This window comes from Gouania willdenowi, unplaced genomic scaffold (genome assembly GCF_900634775.1).
Source record: "Gouania willdenowi unplaced genomic scaffold, fGouWil2.1 scaffold_313_arrow_ctg1, whole genome shotgun sequence".
Classification (NCBI taxonomy): Eukaryota; Metazoa; Chordata; class Actinopteri; order Blenniiformes; family Gobiesocidae; genus Gouania; species Gouania willdenowi.
Window position 1 is genome coordinate 128,493 of NW_021145074.1, and position 7,297 is coordinate 135,789.

The following is a 7,297-nucleotide window of genomic DNA, read 5'->3' on the forward strand; positions in this document are numbered from 1 at the left end:
CAATTTTCTCATGCTGGGATGTTATATTTGCAATTAAATTTAAGAATCTAAGTCTACCAGCACTGTTATTTTTAGTTAACTTGATCCATTTTCCTGATTTAAAGTAAATGTTTTTGTAATATTAAACAGTATGCTCAAATTATACTCACCTAATAAAGCAATACACAACTAAAAATCAAACCTAAAATGTACTTAATTTATAAATAGTTATTATAAATCCTTAGTTTGAAATTTACTTGATCTATGAAATATTTGAATTCTCAATTACATTTTCTCAAATTGCATTGCATTTATTTATTTATTTATTTTATTAATTAAACTGTAAACACACATTTCACTAAGTGTTAAGTATTAATATCAATCACTTTAAACAAATAAAATAATAAATAAGTAAATAATTTTCAACTTATGACATCACCTGGAACTTTTCTTTATCTTTAACTAAAGACTTACTTTTAATCATTTTACTTTAGTTATTTAACCACATAGTCCTTTTATTAACTTAAACACTACTCAAATCAAATTATTCTAATAAGAAAGGATGACGTCTCACTGATTTGACCATCCTATCTGCTGCACAGTTTAGTGCATTGCGCACGCGCACCTGTCCCACATTAACCAATGATTAACATACCGGTGGCGTCTCTGCTCCTCTCTCATTCACTGCACTCTCGTGTCAGCTGGATGGCTCTGCTCGCGCTGTGCGCCCTGCTGCTCTGAGGTGATGTCCTCTGCTCATTACGCAGCTGATCCAACCCCACCTGATGGTGCACCGCCCTTTTAAGGCCCTGCCCCACGCAACTAGACAGCCCAGCATAATAAAATTATTTACTTTATAAAAAAGATGAGAAGCAAAAGGCGGAAATAAGAAAGTAAATATTTTTAATTCTTTTTTGGATGGTTTGGACTTCACAATGGTGGTGGGGGAATGAGTGAATGGTAGTACCTAAAGCAGGTATTTGGGATTAACGTGTCTAAGGTTAAGCCCAGTATGAGTTTTATCCCACATCCCAAGGCGTGCCAGTGCATTGTATACCAGTATATGTGCAAAAGAAAAAAAAAAAACCGCAACAGCAAACCCAGGAACTGCCCTGGGCCCGCAGATGCAGCCAGGCCAGCAGATAAAGTGGGGGCCAGGAAGCCCCAGGCAACCCCCTCCGTGGCCGAGCAACCCCCCAGATGCCCCCAAGATCCCAGGCTGAGAGGCAGCCACCGCCCCCCACACACACATTCGAGGAAGCCCCAAGCAGCCGAGCACCCAGCGCATCCCCCCACCGACCCCAACCCCCAACCAAATAAAATTGGAGGGATTAGTAGGGCAGCCAGAGTTGGGAGTGCCGCCCCCGCGCCACTACTTAGTAGCGCAGGCGGCGGCCCCCTCCACCCCCAGCCCCCCAAGGGTTGGGTATGTGAGTGTGGTGCAACAAGTGGGTGAGCCAGACCAGCTGGGAGTGAGTGATGTGAAGTGTCCATGTAGGAGGCATGTCTGGTAGGAGCCCGGCCCGTCCGCACGGCGGGCCACCGGAGAGGGCAGACGGCGCAGACGGGCACACGGCACCGCGGGCCCCAGAGACGCGCCGAGCAGCACAACTGGAGAACCGCGGCGGCCATACGGAGCACGGCTGGACCCACCCCCGGGGCACCCCCGCCCAGACACGGCACCCGTTTATTTTCTCAGAGTTCATAAATGTATCTATACTTAGAACCTGAGAATTTATTGATTTTTTTTAATTTTTGAATTAATCGTTTTATTTTATTAATAATTGTACATTCTTACAAAGCTTTTATACAGATGCCTTTGTGGAAAATAAATAAAGTTGTAATTGTGGTAGATTTGGTCTCTTCCTTTTTAAGTTTCTACATGAGATGTTTATGTATGCAAGGGACAAGTACCAAGATTTATTACCAAAAATAAACATTGTACTTGAGTACAATTTAAATCAAGTAACAATAACTTCTTCTACTTTAGTAAATATATCAGCACTCTTTATACCTCAGTGTTTCACTTATAGTGACCCGTGTTGTAGTGAGTAACGTACTTACTGTAAATAATCAGGCTGACAGACGAGTGATGAGAGATTCATGGAAAACAGAAAAAAAAGAAACAGGAGGAAAAATTAGTGAAAAGAGCTTTTGTGAATTTTTTTCTGTTTTTTGTGAATTTTTTTTTAAATTATCAAGATACTTGGAAATCTGACGGGAACATCCATCTTATGGCGACTCCTGCTGCACGCTCTGACTCTGTACCCATCACCGTTATTTTCATCAGTCTGTTGATCGTATCTATAGCAACCAGGGGTGGAAAGAGAACAGAAAAAGTCTACTTTAGTAGAAGTACTGTTACTTTGATGACATTTTACTTAAGTCGAAGTAAAGTTACTAATCAAGTAAAATTAAAAAGTTGATCATTTAAAATGTACTCAGAGTAAAAGTTCTCTCCCATGCAATAAAAAAGTACAAAAAATGTGTATAAAGATCAAACTAGGTTCTTTTTTATTATTATTATTATTAGAGAACACCATTTCAAAATAATGTGCATGAGAACAAGACATGGTGTGGCTAACCTGGATAAATAAAACAATTCAATGAGGTAAGTGTTTGTGTCAATACATCCAATGTGTCAGAGCATCTAATAAAACAATTTCTAGTAAGAAAACTATTGTTATCTTTAGGAATCTCTGAAAGCAAGAAATGCTGACAGTATGTTATATAAAGTCTTTAAAACGTTCTAGGTGGAATGTCAAAAACTTAGTATTTATGCATTTAAAACAAACTGTCTCATAAACAGATTACATTGATTATGCATAAATTGTGCATAAACATCAAAGAAAACATAAATAAAATGCTTAATGAAATGATGAGGTCATAGTGCTTGTCAGTGCAGACATTTACAGTAACAGAACCAAGCTCAGGGTAATTGTTTCACCACTTCAACAAAATGGATGAAAGACGTACGACCCCTTATTCTAACGTAATATCTGAAAGCTATGATTTACACAGATGGCAGTAGAACCCATCTGGTGACTCTCCCACGATGGAACCTGGAAGTAGAACCCGTCTTGTGCCTCGTGCTGGTGTCCATGGACAGTCACATACTGACCAATTTGTAAAAAAAATAAAAAATGATTGTATTTCATATTTCTGAACACCATCTCTGTCTTTTAATTTAGAAAATTAAGTGATGGACATTTTCTGATATCAGCAAAAGCTAATGTTATCTCCCAAGAACAGCATGCTTTTATATCTGAAAACAAAATAGAATTTTGTTCATCTTACATTTCATCTTTTTAATCCCAGTTTGAAACCTAGATTAAGGAGTTTAGCCAACAAACAGTATTTCCTGTTTTTATTTTTCTCTAGAGTAAAAATCTGAAATGTTAAGTTTTGTTTAACAATCTTTAATATCACTTGTTTAGTTTCATGTTAATGTTTTTATGTATTTACAATAAAGGTTTTATTTTAAACTTTAATGCTTATTTTGAGCTAAATAATTCAACTATTTTGTAAAGTCAAAATGTTTCTTTTCCTTCAATATTGTGAGTTCATCTTTTTATTCCTACTGTTGACTTTACGTGGAAAACGATTAAAAACTCAGACTTTCTCAAATTCAGCCAAACATTGCAGAGTTCTGTTCATCCTCTCAACCTCATCCATCTTATTTAAGTTGTAGTGAGTTGTATTTCACAGTTTCAGGGTGATCAATATGTTGTATTACTGCAATATGTTCAATCAAGACTTAGACTTTCTTTATTGTCATTTAAACTTAAACTTTACAGTACAGATAACAAAATGTGGTTGCACTGGCTCGTATTGCAGGATAAAAAAACAGCAGCAACATAACAAATTTACATAACAACAAATGTTTGGTCGACTTATTTTTCTAAAACAAAGAGAAAATAGGTTTATTACTAAAAATGCCAGTAGGCTAAATGATTAGATAAATCAAACAAGTGATAATTCTGAATAAGATGTTTTCTTATGTGCTAACAGATTATTGTTATTTTTTTCCATTATATATTATTCCTCAACAGGTCAAATTCAGTGAAAAATTCCCTTGTAGGGCTAAACTGTATATGACATTACATTATGATGTTTTTTAAGTGTGGAGGAGTAGGGGGTCCATGGCTTTAGGTTCAAAGTCTGAAGGTGTTTTCAACTGGGAAAAGTTTGGAAACCACTGTCCTATGGAATATTTTGGATTTTCATGCCCAGGGTTGCGAGTTCGAGTCCCCGTGAGCAGATTTTCTGTGTTTATTTTTTGCTCAACAATTTTTTCATTTGAAAAAACCTTTACACAGGCCATTTTTATGAATTCACTTAGTTGATACGGTTTAATTTGGTTGTTGTAATGTAACTAGTGTATTCACTTACAAAGGTCCACAACTGTAACTGTAAAAGTGAAACTTGCTGAAATAAAACTACAAACAAGTTGTCATCAGTCTAAAAAACAAAGAGCTACAGGTAGATGCGAAACTAAATAAAATAAACTCAAACCCTGTAGCAGTCATGTGACAAATCAATCAACAATTCTTGTTGAGAATTATTATTATTATTCTGGATCAAGTGGAAACAGAAAATATAAAAAAAAAAAGTTATATTTTTAATTTGTTTATAATGTAGGGAAGATATTTTATACATAAATGTAACTGAAGTCTAAAGCCAAAAATAGGGAACCACTTTAAAAAGAAAATAGACTAATAAAAGACCTCTTTACATGGAGTATAAGACAAAAGAACAATGGAAATGTAGCGCTCTTGCTCCCTCTAATTCTTTGAGCAAGGCTCTGGGACTCTTTAATAAATAGTATTGAATTTTTAATTAGCCTATCCCAACCGCAGATCTATTAAGATAAAATAGAAACAGGAAAAACACATGCCCATTAAATATTTCACCACAAATAATAAATACCAAAAGTAGGGATTAATAATGCTTTATATCAAAGTTATTATTTTCTTTTTGAATTAACCAAACATAAAAAAATCACTGTTTAGACAATCAAAGATTTAGGTAAGGTAAAAATAAAACACTCACAAACTGTGGACCCACTGTAATAAAATAAAACAAAATAAACCCAGCATATAAAAATAAAACAAGTTCAGGCCTGTATTTCAGGGTGTTCTCCTCCCCTCACTTCCACACTGATGGAAAATGGCGGATCTCCGTGGTGCATTCAAGGTCCAAACTCTCCACGTGGTGTTAGCTCCTCCAACGGTGAAAATCCTCTCTCTCTCCGACAGCAGCAGTCCACTTCACACCACACCAGCCTAGTTTCTCCTCTCGTTTCCCGAGCAGGACAGGTGGATGGCTGATTGACGCCGTAGCACTGAATCACTCTGCTGGACAAGCTAAGCTAAATGCTAACAGGCTAATGTTCATCCGTCGGTCTGACGTACAACTCTCACACAGAGTCCGCTCAGTAGACTGTGTCGGGTTGACAATCTCACGTCCTCTTCTGTGTGGCTGGTCCTCTAAAACATGAACTCTTAACATGGACTTCCTTTTTTCTTTTCTCTCTCAACTTTATCTGCTCTGTCTCCTTTTCTTTCTCTTCTTTCTCCATTCCTCTTCTTCTCTCTACACCTTCCGTGGCTCTTCATTTCCTCCACAGCACCTCCTCTGGTCACTACACATATACTCTTCAAACCAAACAAAACATCTTCTTTGCCTTATACAATTGGTTTAGTTTACATACAAAAATAAACATTCCTTTTCAAGTAACAAAAAATACACATGTTTTCAAATGTTCAGAGATTAATAAAACAAAACACCCAAGCTTTTTTTTTTTTTTACTGGGCAACAGAAACTTTGGACAGTTTAGAATCCTTAAATCTGTTAAAGTAAAAGTACCACAAGTATTAAAAAAACTGTGATAGCAAATAAAATTATCTTTAAACTTTTGTTCCTAATGTATGTAATTGTGATCCGTCTATGTACAACATTGATAATACCTAATGCATTAATCTGACAAACTATAGTTATTAATCATGTTCCAAATGATTATTCCACAGCGGAGGAATCACACTGCTTTTATCTGCACCGGTAAACGTCTGAAGAACTCTGTGCTCCATGTGGCCGGCGTGGTTTGGGGGAGGTGCCGCGGGGGGTCTCCGGTTGTGCTGCTCGGCGCATCCCTGAGGCCCACAGTGCCGCGTGCCCGTCTACCCTCTCCGGTGGCTCGCCATGCAGACGGGCCGGGCTCATACCAGACAGGCCTCCTACATGGACACTTCATGTCACTCACTCCTAGCTGGTCTGGCTCACCCACTTGTTGCACCACACTCACATACCCAACCCCTTGGGGGGCTGGATCGTGGGGCTGGGGGTGGAGGGGGCCGCCGCCTGTGCTACTAAGTAGTACTCCCACCTCTGGCTGCCCTACTAATCCCTCCAATTTTAATTACACCTCAACACACCATCCCCCGGAGGTGGCTGGGTGCTCTCTTTGCAGGGTCTCTCCGGGCGGTGCCGGCCTGGTGGGGCGTAGGGGTGCCCCTTTCCTACGGGTGGGGCTTGGTGCTTGTCTTGTCTCCTGGTTGCCTTGGGGACGCATCTCGCGGCGTGTGGGTCCAAGGGGGCCTGCGTCTACACCAGGGTTGCTTGGCACTCCGGGGTGGTGCTCCTTATTGGGGGGGCGGCTCTAGCTGTTCCGGTGGTCAAGGTTGGTATCGGCCGCTTGGTAGGTCTGTCCTGCTGGTGGGTGGGTGGGTTCTGCGCCTTTGGCTGGGGGCTGCTGCTCTGCATCGGTTGTGTGCCATTGGGGTGCCTCTCTCCCGCGGTGGCGGCCGCTCTGACAATGCCCCCCCCCCATCTCGCCGGGGGGGGGGCATTGCCCCATGGCTTGTGCTGTCCGGCGGGGCATGAGCTGCTGTTCTTGCACTGTCTGGGGCTGTGCGGTCTTGCTGGGTCGTGGCCGGTTTGTGGGCTGGAGTGGGTGGACGCCCCCACGAGGGTTTAGCCCGGGGGCTCGCCCTTGGGGGTTCCTTGTCTTGCGGTGGTGCCCTTGGGATCCGGCGGGCCTGGCCAGCAGGGTAGGCCGGTCCTGGCGGAGGTCTTCCGGGGCAGGTGGTGCAGGCCGCGCCCTACCATGCCGGGCTCTACGGTGTGGCTGGGCCCTTTGGTGGGGGGCTGTCTAGGCGACCGTGGCTCAGGTGGTAGTTGGTCGTCTTCTGATCGAGAGGTTGACCTGACTATGTGTCGAAGTGTCCTTGGGCAAGACACTGAACCCAAAGTTGCTCCCAGTGGTCGACTAGCGCCTTGCATGGCAGTCCTGTCCCACTGGTGTGTGAATGTGAGAGTG

At 41.3% G+C, this 7,297-nt stretch overlaps 1 long non-coding RNA gene across 1 annotated transcript; it reads right to left on the reverse strand.

Annotated features, from left to right (window-relative positions):
* Window positions 1-2,043: 2,043 nt before the first annotated feature.
* LOC114459442 (uncharacterized) lies at window positions 2,044-3,097 on the reverse strand. Its single transcript, XR_003673357.1, has 3 exons — window positions 2,997-3,097; window positions 2,186-2,283; window positions 2,044-2,057 (listed from the first exon to the last, which is right to left on the reverse strand). It is a non-coding gene; the product is annotated as an uncharacterized LOC114459442 (long non-coding RNA).
* Window positions 3,098-7,297: the final 4,200 nt, after the last annotated feature.